This window comes from Varanus komodoensis, unplaced genomic scaffold (genome assembly GCF_004798865.1).
Source record: "Varanus komodoensis strain SLA01 unplaced genomic scaffold, ASM479886v1 scaffold14_1, whole genome shotgun sequence".
Lineage (NCBI taxonomy): Eukaryota > Metazoa > Chordata > Lepidosauria > Squamata > Varanidae > Varanus > Varanus komodoensis.
This window is the reverse complement of record NW_025335438.1, coordinates 11,340,598-11,364,886: the sequence shown is the minus strand read 5'-3', so window position 1 is coordinate 11,364,886 and position 24,289 is coordinate 11,340,598. Positions and strand designations below refer to the sequence as shown.

Genomic DNA, 24,289 nt, shown 5'->3' with positions numbered 1-24,289 from the left:
ACTCAACTGAATGCAGAATTCCAGAGAATAGCTAGAAGAGATAAGAATGCCTTCTTAAATGAACAGTGCAAAGAAATAGAAGAAAACAATAGAATTGGAAAGACTAGAGATCTCTTCAAGAAAATTGGAGATATGAAGGGAATGTTTCATGCAAAGATGGGCATGATAAAGGACAAAAATGGCAGGGACCTAACAGAGGCAGAAGAGATTAAGAAGAGGTGGCAAGATTACACAGAAGAGCTATACATGAAAGATCTTAAGATCCCTGATAACCATCACGGGGTGGTCGCTGACCTCAAGCCAGACATCCTGGAATGTGAAGTCAAATGGGCCTTAGGAAGTGTGGGCAACAACAAAGCTAGTGGAGGTGACAGTATTCCAGCTGAGCTATTCAAAATCTTAAAAGACGATGCAGTAACAGTGCGACACTCAATATGCCAGCAAACTTGGAAAACTCAACAGTGGTCACAAGATTGGAAAAGGTCAGTTTACATTCCAATTCCAAAGAAGAGCAATGCCAAAGAATGTTCAAACTACTGATCCATTGCACTCATTTCACATCCCACCACATTTGCTATATTTCTACAAGAGTGTTCAAACAAAGCAGCTATTTCCCATTTCAGGGAGGTGGTCTAAATCTGAGCTGAAGCATTCAACTTTTCTCATCTAAGTATAGTTACAGGAATAAAATTAAAATTTTATTCCAATGCCAAGGTTATGAATTTCACTAGATATTCATATTCCCACAATGTACTTTAAATGGACAGCATAGGATATATTTAAAAAGTTTTCCTATTGGTGAAAACTGAACATATTAGACTTCCTTACTTGAAATCAAAGTTGCTGCCCACAAAAAGTTGTTACAAATGTGTTACAGTTCCATCAACTGCTTTTGGAAAGCATTCAATATATTTTTGGATGGATGCAAATATGGTGAAAGGAGAATTTAGTTGTTTGGTGTTTATACAACTGTCAAAATGGGTAGAATAAATAGCCATCTGATTTCCTCATTGTGTGCTTTACTAGTCTTGTGTAACGTATTATAAAATGTCAGTTTAATATAATTTATTAGGTCTGATATGTCTATATTCTTATCTGCTATAAGAGTGATAAATGGAAAAACTCAGAAATTAAGTGTTTTGCATATTTTAACTTTTATCTGGTATTTATTTTTTTCAGAGTTTCCTGTTAACTGAAAGCAGTTCCAGGTAGTTTAGGTATAGTTAGTAAGCCAGGCTGACAACCTGTCTGGAAAATGGAACTTGGCAACTGGTGGACCTGCAGATTGGGCATCCTGTACATGAACAACTGGGCACCTTTCATGGAGGTACTGCAGGTATCCAAAGTGAATGTGAACCTTGCTAGTGGAGCTTGAAGAAGAGTATGTATGTCCTGTCTTAAACCTTCTCACCCATCTGTCTGAGGGAGCTGGAATTGTTGTTATTCTAGATCCAATTCAATATGACTACTGTTTGTTTAGGTATAGGTATAGGTATACAGAACAGCAACAGCCAATCTCTGTTGACAGTGCTCATGGAAACTTGGTTCATGTTTAAAGCTTTACAAAACAATGACAAAGCTATATTATAAGGGAACTTATCACTTTTTATGTCCAGGATACTTGAGATACTTACATCAGACTTGATTAAGACTGGAACCTAAAGCATATTTACGTAGCAGACTCTTTAACACAAATGTGACTTATATCCAAGAAATTGCTTTTCTAACATAGCTGCAGTTACTAGTGCAAGTGGCTAAGAACCCATGAATTTTCCATTACATATGATTCCAAAACCCTAGTTTACTTTTCTCTCAACAAATCAGAAGTCCTGGTTCCCACATAATGCTACCCAAACCATGTACAGAAGATGGATGGATTGCTCTGCTGCCACCGCCACCCCACCCCCACCCCCACCACCAAAGGAGCATTCAGGTAGTGTGCACCAGTATTCTGCATTTTCCCCAATAACAAAGGATCTGTTTAAATGCTGAATTACTGCCATGTGAGAACTGGATCAGAATCATACTTCCTCTCTCTGCTCTACTGAATTTCTTTCACCAACAGAAATTCTGCTGCACAGAAGGATTTTCCAGCTAAAAAGGAGGGGCTTGGGCTGTGAGCCTATGCACACATACATGCTTGCATAGGATTGTCCTTCAAGTCCCTTTCAGACTGGTGAAAATATGGGTAACTAATCAGGAGCTGGCTGTGGCATTGCACATTTTATTCATGTTGCCTGTTCTACAACAAATGGCTTCTCACAAATTAAAGTGTTCAAAGCAATAACAATGGCCACTTCAAGTAACCAAATTTACTGCTAATTCAGAATGGCAGCTAACTTTAAATTCTTGCTTTAAAGTGGCTCTGCTGTTTAACATAAAAGCTGCACTAACATCTATTAAGACTGGACTCTTAAACATACTTAGAAGCTCCACTGAAGACAATAAGCCTACATAGTCCACCCTACAATCTATACACAAGATACTGTAATGACTCACATTCAACATTTCTAATTAGTCCACATATCACTTTACAGCTCTGTATTCCTAGTATTCTGTGATAAAAGTACAGTTCACCTATGTTTAAAACATTAGTTTTCAAAAATACCTTGATGCCTATTGAATATTTCATTTTAGCAGTGCAAATGAAAATATGATTTTTAATTCAAATAAACAGATCATACAATCCATCTAAATAAATAAGCAGTTAGTGTTTGTAGGATATGAGAATCTTAAGTTATTGGCACATTTAGCCCTCCAACAGCACAATCTTACACAATTACACTAAGTGCAATATGTTACTTACAGGTTAACTGTAACAGATTGCTGAATACTTCCAGTCTAGAGAAAACTAACATTATGAAGTTTTGAAACTTCTACAAATAAACAAAACATGATATTTTCTCTTTTGGCAAGTTCATTAAACTTCAGTGCAACAGCCTCATTTTCTAAGAAGTTAACACACAGGCCATATGTGCATGATCACAAGTGCTGGTCACACATCACACAACTCACTTAATTCCCCTTGCAGACTTTGCTACATTGTCCAAACCCAGCAAGATGTGTAGTGGTGGGGCAGCTTCTGAACAATCCTAGAACTTAAGCCAAACATGTGTGGGCATCAAGCACAAGGTTAGAGTAAGAATCCCACTGCTTTTTTCCCTCAGTAACCATACAAATCTGGCCTCACAATACTATTTTGTAAGGCAAGACGAGCAGAGGAAGAAAACCCCCAACACACACCTATTCTTTCATCATCACCATCCACCATCCACACTGCATTTAGATCCTGGCTTTTTCCCTCTTGTAAAGGCCCATGGTGGCTTACACTGCTGCCTTTTCGCCTCACAACAGTAAACCTGTGAGACTGGATGGGCTGAGAGACTATGACTGGCCAAATGGCCAGCAGTGTGCTTCACAGTCAGGTGGGAACTAGAACCCAGATCTCCCAGGTTTCCAGGATATCTGCATCTTGCACGAATGCATGCATGTTCAAACTACAAGATATTTAGGGACACAGCCAGATTAAATTATTACTTTAATATCTCATCAGGTGATAATGAACTTTAGCAAGTTAAGCACTCACAGTTTAACTTCTGTCCTCAAGTGGTGGTTATAAGGCAGTAACAGAGATTAGATTTGAACAAGGTTAAATATAGAAAGACCAAGGGAGAGAAAGCATACACTGAAATCAGAATTTTGCTAATTTAAGTTATATTTTGGTGAAGTATAAAATTATATAATGCAAAAATAATGAAAGTAGCAATAAAACAAAATGGTGTAGTTCTAAAAAGTCAGACACTCTTCTTGTTGTTGCGCATTACCTGGCCAAAATGTCCGTAAAGAAATCCTTGAAGTTATGTAATACTACCTGTTTCTCAGGTATGACTGGGACTATCCAGGGTTTGAGCACAACTGAGTTCTCTACAGAAGTCTTAGGGAATGACTTCTGTAACTTTAACATCTCAGGGACTTGGTTCTAAATTCCAACACAACCAGATATTAAATACTAACAATATTTAAAAGTGTGACCTTCTTTTGGAGGTATCCTCATTGGAGGGAACTCTCTCCCCAAAGTGATGCACAAAATCAGCTTGGATTTTATGGTTGGAACATTTGTGAAAGGATTGTTTCAGTGGGCGTTTGGAGGATGGAGGAACAAGAAGAGCTGACAGTTTTCTTGCACCCAAAATATTTGATTTGTTTTGACTTGCTGTTCTGATTTGTTATTTTAAACAGATATTGTTTTGCTTATCCTTTCAGATCATGTTCCTAACTGCCTTGACAGGTCTACAGTCTATTAGAGCACAATGTAGAGTTCCACTTTGAATGTAGTGTTTGCAGTCTCTTTAAGACAGAGTATTTTCTTTAATCAGATTTCTATCTTAAGCTTCTATCAAAGTGTGAAACTGCAGCGTGAACCTTATTCCCACTTCATACTCTATTGCAACACATGCCAGTGAGAATCACTCAATAACAGTAGGAAAGTTCCTAGTCACCTAAAATATCATCCTGACACTTAATAATTTGCTATAATTGACTTTTTCCATCCAAGCCATTAAAAAACTTAAATTTGCAGTGCAAAAGACAGCACAAGGTAAATGGAAGGCTTAATTAAAGCAGGCATGCACAGATAGTAGATCTTGAAGGGTTGGGATGTCCCTTCCCAGTATTTCTGACTATTGACCATGAAGGGAGGAGCTTCTGAGAGCTGAGGTGCAAAACATCTGGGTATCTGCCTTGTCCCCACCCCTGCTTTAGAAAATAACTTGTAGACCAAGTGTTGACATCCTGTGGCCTTCCTGATGATGTTGGAGTAAAGCTTCTATCATTCATGATCACTCATCATTGTAGCTAAAGCTTATGTGAGTTGGAATAAACATTGTCTGCAGAGTGACAGGTTGCCATAGCTGCTTAGGCTGAAATCTTATACTCATTTACTTGGAAGTAAGTCCCCTGAATGTCAGTGGGGCATTCTTCTGAATAGGTATATACAGGATTACGCTGCCTCAGTGAGGCACAATTTTCCTCTTCAAGTTTAATGCACTTAAAGCAAAAACCTCAATGATTAGCATAACATTTTATCACTGAAATCTTAACTACTTATTGTGTGTTAAAAATAAATAGTAGAATGTCACTACAGCAAGAACCTACAAGCCATTTAAAATGCTAAGAAGATGTAAATACCAGCCTCTTGCTATATACAGCTTGTCTCTACTCAGTCCTAAGGATACCAAAAGCAGTTTAAAGGATTTATTTACTAAGCTTTTAATTGTATTAATTTATATTGAATAGTATCATAAAACATGGCTCTTCAAAGAACACAATTAATTTCTAAAAGTGGAAAGATAAACATGATTGGAATGCCACTTGTTAGCCTGCTTTTTAAAGGGCTGTTTTGATGGTGCTACAAATGCACATTTTCTACTGACTCTGTACTGTTCTAAAACCAAAATGAAATAGCATGATCCCATGATTCAAACTGTGCTGGTAAATAAATATTTAAAAACATATGAAGAAAAGCAAAAGAAGAACCAGTGATGTGTAGCTCAATAACAATTCATGTTGTTATGCCAGCAGTTGAAATTTGCCTTTGGCATTCTAATAATAGAAGCCAGGTTTGCATGATCACTGCAGTCCAAACAAGCCACCATGGGTTTAAACTGTTTAAATTGTGTTTAAGCTGTGGCAAATGCCAGTGTGTGCTGAGCAGCATTTTCTTAATTGCCCACACAGTAATGTTATCCAAACTTTGGTAGCATGGTTTGTTGGAAGGGAAACCACCACCACATATCCCATAGCATGCTCTTGAATTATTTGAGGGTTGTTTCTTCAAAAAGCCCTGCTGCCTCAGTACAGACAACGTGACAAGATGTGTACTGGGGATTAAAATAAGCCACTATGGCTTAAATGTGTCACAGTGGCTTGTTTGAGCATACAAACCAGAGCATTATATTTGATCTGGATTTGGAATGAACTTGGGGTGGGCAACAGCACTGACCACCATCTTGTGATAAAATGGTGGTAGAGGTTGCATGTTCAGCACCAGTGGTACTATAATTGTAACAACTGGGAAAAACCAGTTATGGCCATGGTTGCTGCAGTGGGAGGTGGAGAAGGAAGCAACTGCTGGAGGCAAATTCTTCTGGAGGAGGCTGAGCAATGTAAGGCATCTATGCAGATCACTCTGGGCTTCACTTGCCATGCTTGAGGAGCATGGAAAAGAGCCTGTGGACTCCTTGGATTGTTTTAGGGTTATCCAACAGTTGTCATCAACTTCTGCTGCTTGGGTTTACATGGCACAGCAAGCCATGGCAAGTTAGGCATATGTGGGTGCCCACAAACACCAGGTACAACACAACAGCTCTCACCAGTAAATTAAGTGGTGGGCTTAATTTACCACTTAATTAAGTGGCAATTTAATTTAATTATTTAATTTAATTTAATGTTACAGTGGGCTCTTGTGATGTACAAATGGCTGTTAATTCGGCCTAAAGGATATATGGAGATATGCATCTCTCAGTTCTATAAAAGCAAGCCAACTCCCAGAGCAAAGTAGAGACAGTATGTGTGACCATGTGAAATTTCTTCAGGGTAATAAAGGTACTTACATTCAGAAGGTCTAACGTGAGATGAAGTTTATAGTCCTTTTCAGGAACAAAAAAGTACATGGAACAGTAAAGTACCTGGAATTCCTTTCCCAGGAGGAACTAATTGTATTGTTCCTTTGTTCCTTTCTATAAGAACATAAAGGAGAAGAAGGTAGAATAGTGCAGGTATACTTTTGAAGGAAGGAAAACTCAATGGCATATCCCTTTTAGAACAATAGCTAGAGTTGTGTACTGATTTTTGTCCATACTCCTATGAGCCACCTGAGTCTGTCAGGGCTAGAGATAAAAGTGGGTTGGATGGCCAAAAGCAGTCAAAGATATTGTTTGAACTGTTCCAATACTTTATGATAAGAGGATACCTTGAACATAAGTAGATGGAAATTGCATCTTCGAACCCTGAGAGAAGTCCTGGTGGGACAATCTTACTTCAGTGGAGCATGACATCTGCCAGCTAGACAATTCTCTCTTCCATGAATGGGAATATGAAAAGGTCTGTTGAACCATGGCCAATCCCATTCTCTTACCATAGTCTTTATTTTCTTCACTTTGCCTAAATGTGGCCCCTATCAATGAAAAGGCTTGTCCTATTGAAGGAAAAATCTTCAATGTGCATTCTGCTTAAAGCTTGCTAATCTTAGCCAAACATGCTTCTGAAACACTATGACACTAGCAATATTTTCCAATCCGGGCTTTGCCAAGTGGCAGGAAGTTAATCTGCTTTTTTGAAAATGGTAAAGCTGTACCATAGAACACCCTAGCAAGAACTTGCTTCCTGTCAGGCAGGTGCTCAAGGATCAGAATCACCTTCTTCCACAGGAGCATAGCTTTCTTTAAAAAAAAAAAAAGACTGTGCAAAAAGTCCCCCTCTAAAAGTAAATTTATTCTGTAAAAGCTGTACTTTGGAAAGAAGAGCAAAGCATCACTTATTTGTATTATCACTTATGCAAGCATAACTTCAAATATGGATGCTCTGCCCATGCCCTTTTTTAAAATGCCACCCATATGGAGCTGATCGTTCTTCTCCTTCCCAAAACTAAGCCCCCAACCACCCACCATTAAATTTTCTCTATGGTTCCTCAATAAATTCAGCTCATGCTAAATGAGCTACTCTGTTAGGAATGCTACAAACATGAAAAGTTTCCTGACACTGCATTTTAGGCTTCCATCTGTTCTGTAGTGCAAACAGGAAGTTTAATTTTTTTAAAAAGGACAGTAAAGGGGGGGGGCAAAGAAAGGTTTGTAGTACAGTCAATGCTTCTCCCCTTTTGTGGGAAAGGGGAGGAAACACTTACCTTCAACAATAAGTCACATTCTCTTTGCTGTTGCAGCAATATGGTAGCACAGGAAATAATCCGGAAGTGCAAAATAATAGAATTGTCACAAAATTTAAAACACACACCACCACCAGAGAAGTTATATTTTTCTAAGTATAACCTAGTTTTCTTCACCATTTACATCACACTTTAGAAGCATGGTTATATTTTAAGGCATACAACACAACTGGACAATTCGTTCTGTTAAGGTATTCATCACGAAGTCTGCAAGAGATTGGTCCTAAATTGAAAGAGCAGATTTGTTCCAAACTGTATCAATGTAACCCCAAAGCTACAAATATTATGCAATGGGCTACAATGATTCAGTTCTTCCAATGTTTTAATGAAATTCTATATTTTAAAAATGCAGGTACCACTAGAATACACTGTCAACTATTGAAAACCTCAGGAAAACTTCCAGCGTTTCTAATGGGGGGGGGTTGTTAGTTATTTTTCTGGATTTATATTCACTCTTTACTCCAAGAACCAAAATGTTTCCTTACCTTATCCTCACAATGGTAGGCTAGGGTGAAAGTTGATTAGCCTAAGCTACTCAAAGAATTCTGTGGCCTGAACCCATCATGATCTGAAACTTGAGTCAAATTCTGTGAATGAGTCAAAATAATTAGGGTTTGGTTCCTACATCTTCTCAGGAATCTGATACAAGAATACAGTTCTGAAAGCAGTTTGGTCTGTTGTTATGTGCAGTAAAGTCATCTCTCACTTATGGTGATCCTCTGAAGGAAAACTCTCCAAAATGCCCTATCTGTGACAGCCTGGATCAGTATTTGTAAATGGTTTGGCCTGCCTGTGCTGGATTCATAAAACATTTGGTTCCATACAGACACAACACAAAGCGGAAGTTCCTTTTGATGGTATAACTTCAGCCACACAAACCCAACTTGCTTTTACTTTTCTTTTAGAGTTCTTAGCCTTAATTAATATACAGATACTGAAATGAATAAAGATTCACAGAAGCTATTTGTATTCCAGGGTTCGGGGAACCACTCATATTAATTTGGTAAAAGCCTGTACTTCAACACAACAAGCAGAATGCACATAGAGGAAAAAATCTAAATTCAGCACTTCCGATGCTATATTCCAGCCCATTGCAAGCTGTGTTTCTAGTTAAGTAATAAAGGAATCATTGATAAATGTTATGACATTTATCTTAGAAGAACTAAAGTATACATATGGACTTTTTGCAACAAAATGAGATCCCATCATCTGCATACCCTTATGGTACAAAATGGCAACAAATACAAGTATTTTAAAAATCTTCTGCCAAAACCCAGGATTGTGGCTTCAGGCAGAACTTAAATACACATATCTATAATCACAAGTGGTAACAAAATGCTTGTTTGCCTTGTAAAGCCTGATTTGAAATCTGGGACTGGACTACTCTTGGCCACAAAGCTGCCACCCTACACCTGCCCCTTCTCTTCTCAAATGAACAAATTGCTTGCGACCCAGGGGAAGGAAGCAGAAAACCTGTTGCACTCCATTTATTGTGCTGGTCCTTGCCTTATACAAGGTTGTATGACTCTGGGATTCAAATGGTGTGCTGTTGGGCCTCTTACATAAAGTTTACTTGAACAGTATGAGTGGCAGCACACAGTCAGAATCAGAAAGTGTCTGTAACAGCCCAGATTCATTCCTCCCACTGGGGTATAGCGAGAGATCATTTTTGAATTAGAGGAACATTTTGCATCTTTCTTTCTGGGTTAGTGCACTTGAGACATGCAACAACATGTTATACTGTTTAAAGAAGTGTGGTGACAAGGAAAACTGTGCCCACCCCACCAACTCCACACAAGTTCTTTCTGCTCTGCAATATAAACAGAAAGAGTAATACTTTCAAAAAGGAGAAAAGGGGTTCAAAGAACCAAAACAATAAACTTCTGGATACTGGAACTCACAAGTGCATGTCTATAGGACCCATGGTAAGGATGTGGGTAGCAGGAGAAAAGACAGAGGCACCAGGACCAGGGCGAGAGAATTTGAGACAAGACAGAGTCCAAAGTCCAAAAACAAGGTTTAATGGTACATCCAAGGGTCAGGAACCAAAAGTATGTATCAGGGCAGAACAAAGATGTAAACATGAACAAGCCAAAGCTCAAGAGACAAACAGAGGTACACGTACCTTGAGGCAGGACAACAGGGCAGGATACAGGAAAGCGCAGGAATCATGGCAAGTATCAGGCAGGATGCAGGCACTTGAGGCAGAAGAACTGGGCAGGGTACAAGGTAAGGTCCCGGAAGGGATACTGATGGCAGACCAGGAGATGGCCTTGGCGGGAGTCACAGGGGTTGCTGTCCGCTGCGAGAGCTGCAACATGTTTGCCCTTCTCCCCCAGGAGAGGCAGGGATACACTTGCCCTCGGTGCAAGATGGTGACCCTGCTAGAGGAGGAGGTGAGGTGCCTGAGGGCCGAGAGAGCTCTCCAGGCCCCCCCGGAGCAGCCGCCCTCTGGACAGAGGGTTGAGGGAGAGACCACAGGAGGAGCAGCTGTGGAGACATGGAGGTATGTCACCCATAGGAGGAGGAGGCCAGCACGGCTTCTTCCTTCTCCTGGCACCAGTCTGGAGCTGGGAAACAGGTTCTTTCCACTTGGGGAGGCTGGGGCTGATGAGGCCTCGGGGGACCAGCAGGACCCCCAGCCTGGGACGTCAGGCGGCAAGGGGGCCGCTGCGGGAGAGGCGAGGGCCAGGGCATGGCTGCCCACCAGCACCGGGAAGGTACGGCGGTGGGTGATTGTTGCTGGGGACTCCCTGCTGAAGGGCACTGAGGCGGTGGTGTGCTCCCCCAACCTGGAGACAAGGGAGGTTTGCTGCCTGCCGGGCACACGCATCTGGCATGTGAAGGACAGAGTGGAGCATCTTGTTCGCTCCGGGGGTCACCAGCCGCTCCTGGTGATCCATGTGGACACAAACAATGTGACCAGGCAGGATGTGGTTGGGACCACCAGGGACTTTGAGGCCATGGGGAAGAAACCCAGGGAGCTGAACGACCAAGTGGCCTTCTCATCAATCTTACCTGTCCGAGGATCTGGGCCAGGAAGGGACAGGAGGGCCTCTGAGGTGAACGACTGGCTTAGGGTGTGGTGCCAGAAGGAACGCTTACGGTTCCTCGACCACGGCACTCGTTTTCTTGCCAATGGACTTCTGGCAAGGGACGGGTTACACCTCATGAGGATGGGGAAAAGGTCCTTTGGAGATGCTCTAGCGAGCTTCATCCGGAAGACTTTAAACTGAGCGGGGGAGGGGGGTTTAGGCCCCCCAGTAACGTGTCTGCACTGGACAAGTGTGGGGGGAGGATCAGGGCTCTGGGAGCAGGGTTTTAGAGATACTACAGGGACTGACAGGACTCCTACAGAGAGGGGCCAGGTATCAGGCAGGATGGGAGGAAGGAGGAGACTGCAAACTCCAAGGAAAGGAAGCAGTGGGAAGGAGTTGAGGTGCGTGTACACCAATGCTAGGAGCATGGGTAATAAGCAGGAAGAGCTTGAAGCGCTCCTGGGAATAGGAGGGTATGACCTGGTGGGAATCACAGAAACTTGGTGGGATGAAAGGCAAGTCTGGAACATGAACATAGAAGGGTATCACCTTTTTAGAATGGACAGGAAGGGAAAGAGAGGTGGGGGTGTGGCTTTGTATGTCAGGGAAGGATGCAGTGAGATAGAATGCAGTCCAGATGGGGATTCGGTAGAGGCAGTCTGGGTGAAACTTAGGGGTTTTGACAGGGAAGGAGACCTGACAGTGGAGGTATGCTATCACCCTCCAGGTCAACTTGAGAGCCTGGATGATGTCCTGACAGACCAGATTCTAAGGATATCTTGGGGGAGAGACACAGTAATTATGGGAGATTTCAATCTCTCAGATATTAGTTGGGGGACTCACTCAGCGGTGACAGCCAGGTCACGTCGCTTCCTAGAAGCTACAGAGGGAGGGTTTTTCACACAGTGGGTCCGAGAGGCGATGGGGGGGGGCATCCTTGACTTGGTCTTGACCAATAGGGAGGAGCTGATAGATGAAGTACAGATTAGGGAAGCTCTGGATGCAAGTGATCACTCCATCCTTTGCTTTGAGATCAGGGGACTGGGGACGTGCAGCAGGTCGAGCACTAGAACCTGGGACTTCAAGGGGGCCAACTTTGGCTAACTGAAGCCCAGACTGGGGAAAATCTCCTGGGATAGGTTACTGGAAGGTAAGAGAGTTGAGGTGGGGTGGATAGCACTCAAAAGGGAGGTTTTGGAGGCGCAAGCCTTGACGATACCTCTAGTCAGTAAGGTGAGGAGGCGGAGGAGAGTGCCGCTATGGATGCGAAAGGAGGTGGTTAGAGGGATTAGATGAAAGAGGAACCTCCGTAGGAAATGGGTACTGGGGGAAATAGACAAAAGGGTATATCAGGGGGAGGAGGCCCGTTGCAGAAGGATTCTTCGCAAGGCTAAGGCTGATTACGAGCTGAGACTTGCCAAGAATATCAAGAGCAACAAAATGGCCTTCTTTCAGCATGTAAATAGGAAGAGGAAGGGAAGACAAGTGGTGGGACCACTAAATAAGGAGGAAGGAGATCCAGTGACTGATATGAGGGAACAGGCACAGATGCTAAATGACTATTTTGCCTCTCTGTTCTCCCCAAAGCAGGACAGGGATATTTGCATAGGAGATTAGATGAGGCTGGGGACTTAGGGACACAGATTAGAGTCACCCCCCCTTGAAGTCGAGGGGCTCCTCAGGGCATTGGACATTACAAAGATGCCAGGCCCTGACGGGTTACACCCAAGAGTACTTAGAGAGTTGGCAGGGTTCTCTCACACCTGCTGGCCTCCATTTTTGAGACCTCATGGAGAACCGGTAAAGTTCCAGAGGATTGGAGGGTGGCATCAGTGGTCCCAATTTTCAAAAAGGGTAGTAGAAAGGACATGGGGAATTATAGACCGGTTAGCCTTACGTCCATTGCAGGAAAAACAATGGAAAGGCTCATAATAGAGAGAGATCTAGTGATGCTAGATAGGGAAGGGAGGCTGACAGCCACACAACACGGCTTCTGCAAAAACAGGTCCTGCCAGACAAACCTTGTGGAATTCTATCACAAGGTTTTGAGATGGCTAGATGGAGGGGATGCAGTGGAAGTGGAATACCTGGATTTCAGCAAGGCCTCTGACAAAGTGCACCATGATATCCTGGTGGAGAAACTGAGGAGTTTGGGGATACATCAAAGCACTGTCTGGTGGATTAGGGCATGGTTGATTGACCAAAAGCAGAAGGTAACCATTAGCGGGAAATCATCGGGATGGAGGCCAGTAACAAGCGGGGTCCCCCTGGGCTCTGTCCTGGGGCCGATCCTGTTTAATCTTTTCATTAACGACATGGAAGAAGGGGTGAACAGTCTGCTGATCAAATTCACAGACGACACTAAAACTGGAGCAGTGGCCACAACTGAGGAGCAGGTACTCCAGATCCAAAAGGATATGGACTGACTATGGAAGTGGGCAGGAGACCACAGGATGGCATTCAATGTGGATAAGTGCAAGGTCTTGCACTTGGGGCATAGGAATACCTGTCATAAGTACAGGTTAGGGGACAAGTGGCTGGAGAGCAGCACTTGTGAAAGGGACCTCGGGGTACTGGTTGACTGCAGGCTAAACATGAGTCAGCAGTGTGATGCGGTGGTCAAGAGGGCGAACGCCACCCTTGGTTGCATAGCCAGAAGTGTGGCTTCTAGATCAAGAGAAGTATTACTACCACTCTACATGACTCTGGTGCGCCCACAATTGGAGTATTGTGTTCAGTTTTGGGCCTCTCATTACAGAAAGGATATAGCCAGGTTGGAGTCAGCGCAGCGTAGGGCCACAAGGCTGGTGGCCGGTTTACAGGGGATGCCATATGAGACGAGACTGAGCGAACTGGGTCTCTTCAGCCTGGAGAAGAGGAGACTCAGAGGGGATATGTTGGCGACATACAGGTATGTTAGGGGATGTCACATGGAGATGGGTAGAGACCTGTTCTCCCCTGCAGAGGAAGGCAGGACACGCTCCAACGGAGCAAAGCTCAGGGAGCCAAGGTTCCATTTGGATGCCAGGAAGCACTTCCTGACAGTCAGGACCCCGAGGGTGTGGAATGGGCTTCCCCGGGAAGTGGTTGAGGCCCCATTGCTGCAGGTGTTCAAGGATAGGCTGGACCTGCACATGGTGGGCATGTCGTGAGCGGAGCTGGCTGGTGCCGGAGGTCAGACTAGGTGGCCTGGGAGACCCCTTCTGACTCGCTCTGTTTCTATGTTTCTATGGTGTGCAAGGTACATGCAAGGGTCAAGCAAGATAAAGGCATTACAGGAAACAAGGAGACCTGTGTTGCTGAGATGGCAAGGCAGGATACATACAGCAAGGCACAAATACAAGTCAGGGAGGCTCAACAGCAAATAGAAGACCCTGTGCGGCTGTGGCCAGTTCTAAAAGGAAGATCTTCCTCCAGGGATCCAACCTGTACTCATCAGGAGGCTGAGAGCTCTAGCAGTGCCTGGGACCGATCCTGTGGTGTTCTGATTCTGGCCACCAGAGCAGCCCAGATTTGTACAGCACGACTGGCTTTAATGCACCATTCTTTGTTATAGAAGTTACGAGACATCTGGTAACATGGGGGAGGCCGGTTGGGAGATCTATTGCAGGAGGTTAACTTGTATCAATTTGTTCAGGAGCCAATTTGTTCTAGCCATTTCTCTTTCACTGACATCTATTGTTTAAGTCTAACTTTAGCAACTCTATGGGCAAGTTACCTTTTATAAACTAAAAATCTAATATACTTCTGTGGTATGGCTACTTCTGTGGAAACTAGAGCAGAAATAATAGCATCAACAGCCCAAATTGAATTGTTGAATTTGCCACTGGATCTGTCATGCCTAGAATCCAAAGAAGTACATATACTGATCCTCAGTAACTGAAAGACGCTATGTATAAGCTACCTGCATATACATATAGCTTAAACAATATACTTATAGCCCCACATGCATACGCAATATGAGGAAACTTGAAATTACCTTCCTTCTTGAACGTAGTATAACATCACTGCTAATAAGCCAGGCAGAAACGATACTGAGGATAGACTGGAACATTCTGCTACATTACTTAAAAATCTGTACTGTTTAACACCAGGGAAGTGAATAAGCATATGCATATGTTACTACTGGAATGAAAAAATAATGCAAAGGGTGTTTCCAGAATGAACATATTAGCAGAAACTTAAACAGCAAAGTCAACAGCAGCATCACATAAGAGTCCTTAGATCTTTTAACAAGATAATAGATAAAGAGAGCTAGAAAATTAAATTTTCAGAAAGCCAAGACAAATCTACTGGCCTTCATCCAAGAATCAGTGTCATTGTCAGACTCTGTATTTAATTAGCACTATTTACTGGCAAGCATTCACTTGGGTGGATCTTTCACCATCCTCAGTTAGTAAGACTTAGAGCAGACACTAGGAAAAAATCTGCCTTCATAAATGCATCAAGTCATCTTTGAAGAAATTCTCTGTTGCTTGCCTTGACCATGCTAACATTCCCAGGCTGCACTACAGATAGTACAATATCAATATGAAACTAAATTTAAAAATTATTGCTCTTCCACAAGTGACAGTGACAACTCTCTCATCTGTAAGCATAACCCCACCCCCAAAACACTTTTATATATAATGGTCATAGCCATGAATTCAAAAAGGAATAAACAACCTGGTTCTATAGAGATGATTTGTACTACAACTCCTGTCAGTGACAGCCAACATGGGCAATGGTCAGAAATTATGGGATTTGATCCCAAAACAAGGCAGTACTAGGTTGCCTTCTATAACTTAAAGAAAACATTTTCCATGGCATTCAGTTTCACAGATTGAAATTCACATATTTTAATGCCAAAATCTAGATTTTTCACATCATCTAAAATATAACAGTTAAAATGAGAAAGACACTATGCATGAATGCATACCCAGCAGCTTGACTTTGTTAAGCCTACATGTCATGGCAGGGCTTTAATTAACATTTAACAAATGAATATTTAAAGAGAGAGAATGCTAAATTACAGTATTGCAAGCTAGTCTTGTTCAATGTTGCTAGCTTGTCTATAGCCTCCGTCCTGCAACTACTCCTATCCTCTGTAATTATCCAATGGTTAGGGCAAACATGCCTACTTCTAGGCATCTCCCCATAAAGTGTCCTTCTTATTGCATCTACAGAAGGCAGTGTGTCAGGAGGGAGCACAGCTGAGAATAAAGCGATATGCAGGGGTGAGAAGGATGTCTGTTGGACTTTTCAGAGACTGTTAACCAGATAGTCTACAGCAATGATTCTCAAAGTGAGCAGTACCACCCACCTGGAAAGATCCAGGGGGGTGGTGATTGGTCCTGGTGGAATACCATTCTAAATAATCCTAGGAGATCTCCATAAGACTCATCTCAGTTTGTGCAGTAAGATAACTCAAGATCATGTAGCCCTTTAATGCTAAAAGAAAAGATAAAATGCATAATAATGAGTGCAGGTGTGGCCATCCATTATGGATCTATTGACATGCACAGCTCAGATCAAACACCTGCTAATTTCAAGTTAGTATTTACAAAATAAAACTCAAAATGTTATACACAAAAACCAGTACAACAAATGGCAAATGGTAGATCTGGCATGATCATGAAATAGTTAAATATTCTGTAATTAACTAAGGAAAAAGATCTACCCAATCCCATTACCACCCAATTGAAAATTTCCGTTCCAAAAACGGGCTCCTTGGATGGAATATACCAAAGAATGACAGCAGGGAAATGTCACATGGCTCACTGACAAAATGGGTTCCAGACCACAAAAGCTTATGTCGCAATAAATTTGTTAACCACAATCCAGAGAAAGTTAGTCATGCTAAACTTAAGGGAATAAATTAAATAGTTGTGCCTACTATGCTTGCCTGATTTCAACAAGAACGGAACTAACATCCAAATTAGCATTTTTCTCCCTGTGCCACCTTACTTAAATTTTTACTACAATAAATCAACACAGCTACCTGCCTGTCATTTCACACACATTGAATTTGTTCAAATCCACATTCACATAGACTGTGATCCAACACACAACTCTATAAACACTTAACAGACATTAAGTCCTATTGAACAGAAATATTTTTAATAAATACACATGTTGGTTAAGGGTTTAGGCATTAGGAGTGCTACTTCTTCAATCCATTTTTAGTATGACTTCATTTTCAGCAATACTGACTGGCTAAAGTATATACTTTTTATATAAAACTTTCCCATGCTCTTTATTTTGAAATCTAGAAGTCAAATCACCCATTCAGATTTTTCTATACTTCTTGTTGCTTATGCTGTTGCATTTCAGGGACTGCAATCAGAACTTCTTTGGTTTCTATTATTTCTTGTGTGTCCATCTCTCTCTTTCTCTCTCTCTGACCCATCATTGGCAAAAAATCATTAATCCCTCAGCCTGATCATGTGATGCCCTTTAAAAAATGCTGCATTGGCTTCACATCTGGAAGTACGTGTCAAGGCCCTGCTGTTCCTTCCATCCCGATTCAATCTGTACTTCTCAAGTGCCACCATCCTTCACAGGCCTCCTACTTCATCAGACTCCAGTCTTTTTCCTGGGCTGCTCGGTACACTTGAAACTTCTGTAGGCTTTCAATAATGCCTGCATGATGCCACTTCTTATTTATTTTATTTTTATTTACTTTATTTACTATAAAGACCTGCACTATAAAGGCTTGGTGGTCTCTATCCAGCCATGAAGCTAATCACTGCCTTCCAGCATAACCAAGCTGTTGTTGCTGCAGGGATAAAAAGGAGAGGAGGATAACCTTGTACCCTGCCTTGGGTCCCTTGCAGAAGCAAGGAAGGGAGAATATAAAAACACTGTAGTACTAGCAGTAGTAATTCTTGTCATTGTAGCTATATGAACTTAGATACAATTCCAGAAATCCAGAAGAAAAAATATTTCACTGCAAATCCAAATTTCACACTAATTTCACACTTCACACAAACTTTTCAGACACACGCATGTGCATGTAAGCATGTAACATGCATACACACTACATTTATAGTAGAATGTAGCTTGACTATGTTATAAACCAGGCACAAGTTTACATCAAGAGGGAAAAGTCATACAATGGTTTTCAATATTCTAAAAAATTACTGGATCAGACTCTGTCAACTTCCATTTATTCATATAAAGTAAAATGTAAAATATTTAAATTTTAATACATCACTCTAAAATTATCTAGGAAAAATAGCTGGTTCTTTCTAAATATGTAAGACCGCAGACCCCGACCTGCCCACTGACACTGCCGCTGCCCCCAAGGATGGACGGCGGCCACCACGGGACCAGGGACCAGGACGCTGCCGGCTTGCGGGCCCTCCACTCTGCTGGTGAGTGCTCCGCGAGCCCTGCCCCTCCCCCCCCCCGGCGTGGGTGGCAGCTGCGCCGGATTGGGGGTGGGGCACGAGGAGGGGCCGCGGCATTAACTTGCCGTCTGCGGCCGAGCTGGCACCAGGACGGACTGCTTGCCACCGCCACCGCAGACTGCGGACCCGACCCACCCGCTGACGCCGACGCTGCCCCGAAGGACAGCGGCCACCGCGGGACCGGGATGCTGCCGGCCTGCGGGCCCTCCACTCTGCCGGCGGGTGCTCCGCAAGCCCTGACCCGGCTTGGGTGGCAGCTGCACCGAATTGGGGGCGGGGCACAAGGAGGGGCCGCGGCATTAACTCACTGGCTGCGGCTGAAAGGTGACGGCCTAAGGGCGCTGCCGCCATTAGGGACCGTTCGGGGCTGTGTGAGGGCTGGGCTGGCCATAGACGCTGTGTGGGTGGGCTTTTGTAACTGGGTGGGTTGGAAGGTTTTATTGTTTTTAATTGGATTTTAATAGATTGTTTTAATGGATTCACACCTGGCTGCTACTATGGGGTTACCTGGAGAACACGTGGGCACCACCACTGTGGTGGTTTTGGGCAATGGTCAATATGGTGTTGGGGGTTTAACGTGTTGGCATAGAAGAAGGAGGGACAGATGGTTAACACCTGTTCCCCCTTCTGGTTATTCCCCCAACTGGAAGGTTCTGGGTATGCTTATCAACCGCCCCTTGGGCCTGATGGTACTGTTGCTTAATGCCAGGTCGGTCCATAACAAAACATCCCTCATCCACGACTTAATTGTGGATGAGGGGGCCAACCTGGCTTGCATTACAGAGAGCTGGGCGGGAGAGGGGGGGGATGTGTCCCTCTCTCAACTGTACCCACCTGGGTATCTGGTCCAGCTCCAGCCACGCCCCGAGGGGAGGAGGGTCACTTTAATCTATCGAGCTTCAATTTCCCTTGTGGGGCTTCCTGTTCCCTCAAGACCAGGTCTAGAGTGCCTTTATCTGGCATTGGGCGACCAAGACAGATTGGGGATTCTGCTGGTGTACCGTGCACCATTCCGCCCATCAGACTCCCTGCCTGAGCTGACGGAGATCGTCTTGGACCTGGTGTTGAAGACCCCAGGATGTTGGTCCTGGGGGACTTCAATCTCCATGCCGAGACTGTTCTGACCGGGGTGGCTCAGGACTTCACGGCCTCCATGACGGCCATGGGGCTGTCTCAACATGTCATAGGGCCGACCCATGAACGTGGAAACACGCTGGACCTAGTTTTCTCGACAGAGCAGGAAGAAGGTGATCTGAGGGCGAGCAATTTGTGTCTGACTCCCTTGTCATGGTCATATCACTTTCTCGTGAGGTTTGAGCTCAATGCCGGCCTTTCCCTCTGTAAGGGTGCAGACCCTATTGTGTTGGTCCGCCCTCGGAGCCGACGGATCCGGATGGATTCCTGAAAGCTCTGGGGGAGTATCCGGTTGATAAAGCTGGCGCTCCCGTTGATGCCGTCCTGAGGCTTATGCAAATGGGATGGCATACAAAAACTCCAAATAAAGAAATAAATAAATAATGTTCTGGTTGAACTGTGGAATGGGGAAATGGCCGATTGACACGATCGCTCCTAAGCATCCTTTCCCATCCGGCAGAGCCCATTCATCCCCTTGGTATACAACTGAACTACAGGTGATGAAACGGGTTGGGAGACATCTAGAGCATAGGTGGAGGAAATCTCTTGATGAATCTGACCAAACACGCTTACGAACTCATTATTGAGCCTATGCTGTGGCGGTGAGGGCGGTGAAGAAGAAATTCTTCTCCCATTGCCTTCTCATAGTGCTGTCCAGCAGAGCTCTTTCGAGTGGTACATGGGCTGGTACATCCTGGCCCTAAGAAAGATCCCGTACCACCCTCGATGGCCAGCTGTGATGACTTTGCCCAGCACTTTAAGGAGAAAATCACTCAGATTCGTCATGAGCTGGACTCCACTAGTGATTCAGATCCTCTAGGGGAGGTGCCAATGTTTCCGCCTGGTCAGATAATATTGGATGAATTTCAGTTACTGCAGCCTGATGATGTGGACAAGGTGCTTGGACAAGTACGTCCCATCACCTGTTTACTTGACCCTTGCCTGTCATGGCTACTGACCAAAGCCAAACACGGGATTGGTGCCTGGATCCTGGAGGTCATTAACCCCTCTCTGAGGGACAGCCGGGTGCCTGCCCCCCTAAAGGAGGAGGTAGTCAGGCCGGTCCTAAAGAAGGCGTCCCTGGATCCAGAGATGGCCGCCAATTATAGACCAGTGGCCAACATCCCATTTTTGGGCAAGGTGTTGAAACGGGTGGTGGTGGGACAACTCCAAGCACTCTTAGATGAGACTGACTATCTGGACCCATTTCAGTCTGGCTTCAGACCCAGATATGGTACTGAATCTGCCTTGGTCGCCCTGTATGATGACCTGTGCAGTGAGAGAGACAGGGGGAGTGCATTCCTGTTGGTCCTTCTGGACCTCTCAGCGGCTTGCAATACCATCGACCATGGTATCCTTCTGGATAGGCTAGCGGGACTGGGAGTAGGAGGCACTGCTTGGCAGTAGTTCTGCTCCTACCTCGACAGCTGAGTCCAGAAGGTGGTGCTGGGGGACTTTGGCTCTGCACCATGGCAGCTATGCCATGGAGTACCCCGGGGGTCCATTTTGTACCCCTTGCTATTCAACATCTACATGAAACTGCTGGGAGAGGTCATCAGGAGGTTTGGGCTGCAGAATCATCAGTACACTGATGATACCCAGCTCTACCTCTCTTTTTCAACCAATCCAGGTGAGGCAGTGTCTGTACTGAACCGGTGCCTGGCCGAGGTAATGGGCTGGATGAGGGCCAATAAACTGAAGCTCAATCCAGATAAGATGGAGATCCTGTTGGTGGGTGGTTCAAGCTCCTGGGTAGGTGACCTGGACCTTGTCCTGAATGGGGTTGCACTCCCTCTAAAGTACAGGGTCTGCAGCTTGGGAGTGCTCCTCAACCCAGAGCTGTCTTTGGAACCTCAAGTGACTGCAGTGGTGAGGAGCGCTTTCCATCAGCGTCCCTACCTGGAGGACGATTGCCTAGCAACAGTGACGCATGCATTGGTTACTTCCTGATTGGATTTCTGTAACGCACTCTATGTGGGGCTGCCCTTGAAGACAGTCCGGATACTTCAGATGGTACAAAATAGAGCAGTCAGGTTGCTGATGGGGACTGGGCATTACTCTCATATAACCCCAGTCCTCTACCGGCTTCATTGGCTTCCCATCGAAGTCTGGGTTCAATTCAAGGTTCTGGTTGTTACTTATAAAGCCCTTAACGGCTTGGGACCTGGATACCTAAAGGAATGCCTTCTTCCATATTTGCCCTCCCGCCCCCTGAGATTGGCAGCAGAGGCCCTCCTCCGGGAACCCTCTGTGAAAGATATTAGGAGGCAAAGTACCCGGAGGAGGGCTTTCTCTGCAGTGGCGCCCTGCCTATGGAATGCGCTCCCCAGAGAGGTCCGCCTGGCGCCGTTGTTATTTGTTTTTTGGCGACAGGCTAAGACCTTTTTATTTAAACACTATTTTAATAACTTTTAATATCATCTATAGGTTTTAATTCGCAGCCAGGATGAATCTGGATTTTATTTGTATTATTTGTATTATGTTTATTTATTTTATGTAAGCCATCCTGAGGCTATGCAATGGGACAGCATACAAAAATTCTAAATAAATAAATAAGCATATACGCATATAATATGATTGCCCTTCATTTAGAGGTATTGATCTTTTAGAAAGGTGCCTCTAGTAATGGTAACTGTATGGTTGCTATGATATCATGGTTCAAATTATGCCTTCCAGGACCAAATCCGTTTTGAAAATTTCAGGAGATGCTGGAGATGGAGCTAAAGGCAAAAGTGGTTGGACAAATGACAAATACCAGCAGATTACAGTTTAAGGCTGCTATTGCTATTCATTAATCCTAAGGAGAGGTGCTTCAACCTTTTAGAGTAGGGACAAAATATCCAAAAGCAAGGAAACTAGCAAGTAATTGGTTCTCAAGAAAAGGGGTGTAAGGCCAGGAAAAGGGCCTGGCCATCTGGAAAACCAGGCTGAGACTCTAGGTTTTGTCCCTGACCACTATATTCGGCACATCTGAAACTCAGAATACACTTACATAGGACATGCATGGAGATTTATTTTGCTATGCATATTTCCTTATATCTTGAGAAATAATGAGAAATGTTTTGCACATAGAATGGCAAAATTTGCCATGGTGAGTCAAACTGACAACTCAGTGTTTTGAAATGCATACTGTAGACTGTAAAGAACATGCATCTGTCTTAGCTTTCCTTCTTGGATATGTACATTTTCTATTTCTTTCATATGGTACTACAATGGCCCTCCTTAAATTTCCTTAGAACAGAACTCATCTGCCAAATCGTATAATCCTCTTGACAATCTTCTCAGTTTCAAAAAATATTTACTGTTCAGGTGGAATAGGAAAGAAACACCTTATACAGAGAACATAGTCTGAAGCCTTCTTGGATCTCTTATACCCCATAACTTGGCGGATACACACTGGCTAATATCTCGCATGTCAAAAGGATCTCTAAGTGTCCAATTGCAGCACCTGGCTATAATGGTCTGTTCAGACATAATGCCAAACCATCATTTGAACCATTATGAATAAGTAGCAAGTTGTAGTTTGCCCAGGATTGGAAGCTATCACTCAAATTAAGTTTGCAATCCTGCTTTGTACATTAAGAGCATATTAGGGTTTTCAGCTAAATTGGAAATGAGGGAACATGTGAGCATGGAATGGGGCAGTCACACAGCATCAAAACAGAAGCTGGAGCTAAATATTAACCAACATTACTGTGAACATGAAAGATGTTTCAAACAGACATAGTTCTGATTAAGGCAGGTCCAATCAATTCACCAATATTTTGTGGTGCTGTAATATACAGTCCAGTTTTTAGCCAACAAATCATTTTGATATGCATGCCAACAGGATCAAAGGATCCAGTACAGAAAGAGAACTGGTGTCATAGAACCCAATATATATATATTCTGTTTAGCATATAATCTTATAAAACCACGCATTTCACCTATAAGATACACTGTTATTAAGTACACAGTATTTAGACACTACTTACCAAGACTCAGTGAGGCAGTCAAATCAGTTCTACAGGTTGTGTGTTTGAAAGCTTCAGTATTCAGATACATCTCAAGCCCACTAAAAAGAAAACAAGCAATCAATATTCTCCCTAAAATACTATGGATAATTTTATTTTTACTGACATGATATCATTAAACTATCTACCAATCCCAATTGATTTTTCTTTCAGGAATTTCTCAATAATTCTATTGTTATATTTGCTTAATGGTTTCCTTTTGGAGATTGGTATGGTCACAGAGGTTTGGCATGAAAACAACAAACCCAACAATTTTTGCTGCTTGTCTCTGTTATATATATTGTTGTTAATTTAGATACATTAAGGCTTTAAAAATAAAATTACTGAGAAACTTAAATGGTCAATCTCCCCATGATGTGTTTTTATCAGTATATGCATAAATGTTACTAGCATTCAGCTAATCATTCTCTATTGAATTAACTGGATAGAAGTTAGTGTACCTATTTACATTAAACTCAGACACAAACTCAGAAGTAGCCTTAGGACTAGTGGCAATAAGTTATATTGCATGATGTAAACTTATTGAAATAAGTTAGAAAAGGTATTCTATAAGTACAATTGATAAATTACTAAAGTAAAGATAAATGCATCATATTAATCCATAAATTATTTAGCATTTGGATATCCTGAGATAGTTTCTTTCTACTTTATTTGTCCAACTAAAGTAAAAGCATAACAGGCTTTGGTCCAAGGAACAAAAAGGAAAGATAAATAACCACCAGCACTATTCCTTGAATTGTTGTACATGAGCTTACAGAAGAATCCCATAAC

General features: G+C 43.2%; 1 protein-coding gene across 7 annotated transcripts in view; it reads right to left on the bottom strand.

The window, feature by feature from the left end:
- The window catches only part of NCOA2 (nuclear receptor coactivator 2), a 168,691-nt gene that overhangs the window by 131,768 nt on the left and 12,634 nt on the right, over positions 1-24,289 (bottom strand). For all 7 annotated transcript variants that reach the window (XM_044423977.1, XM_044423980.1, XM_044423974.1 and 4 more), the window contains exon 2: positions 23,480-23,559. The gene's annotated coding sequence lies outside the window, so the exon portion shown is untranslated. The remainder of the gene's footprint in view (positions 1-23,479; positions 23,560-24,289) is intronic.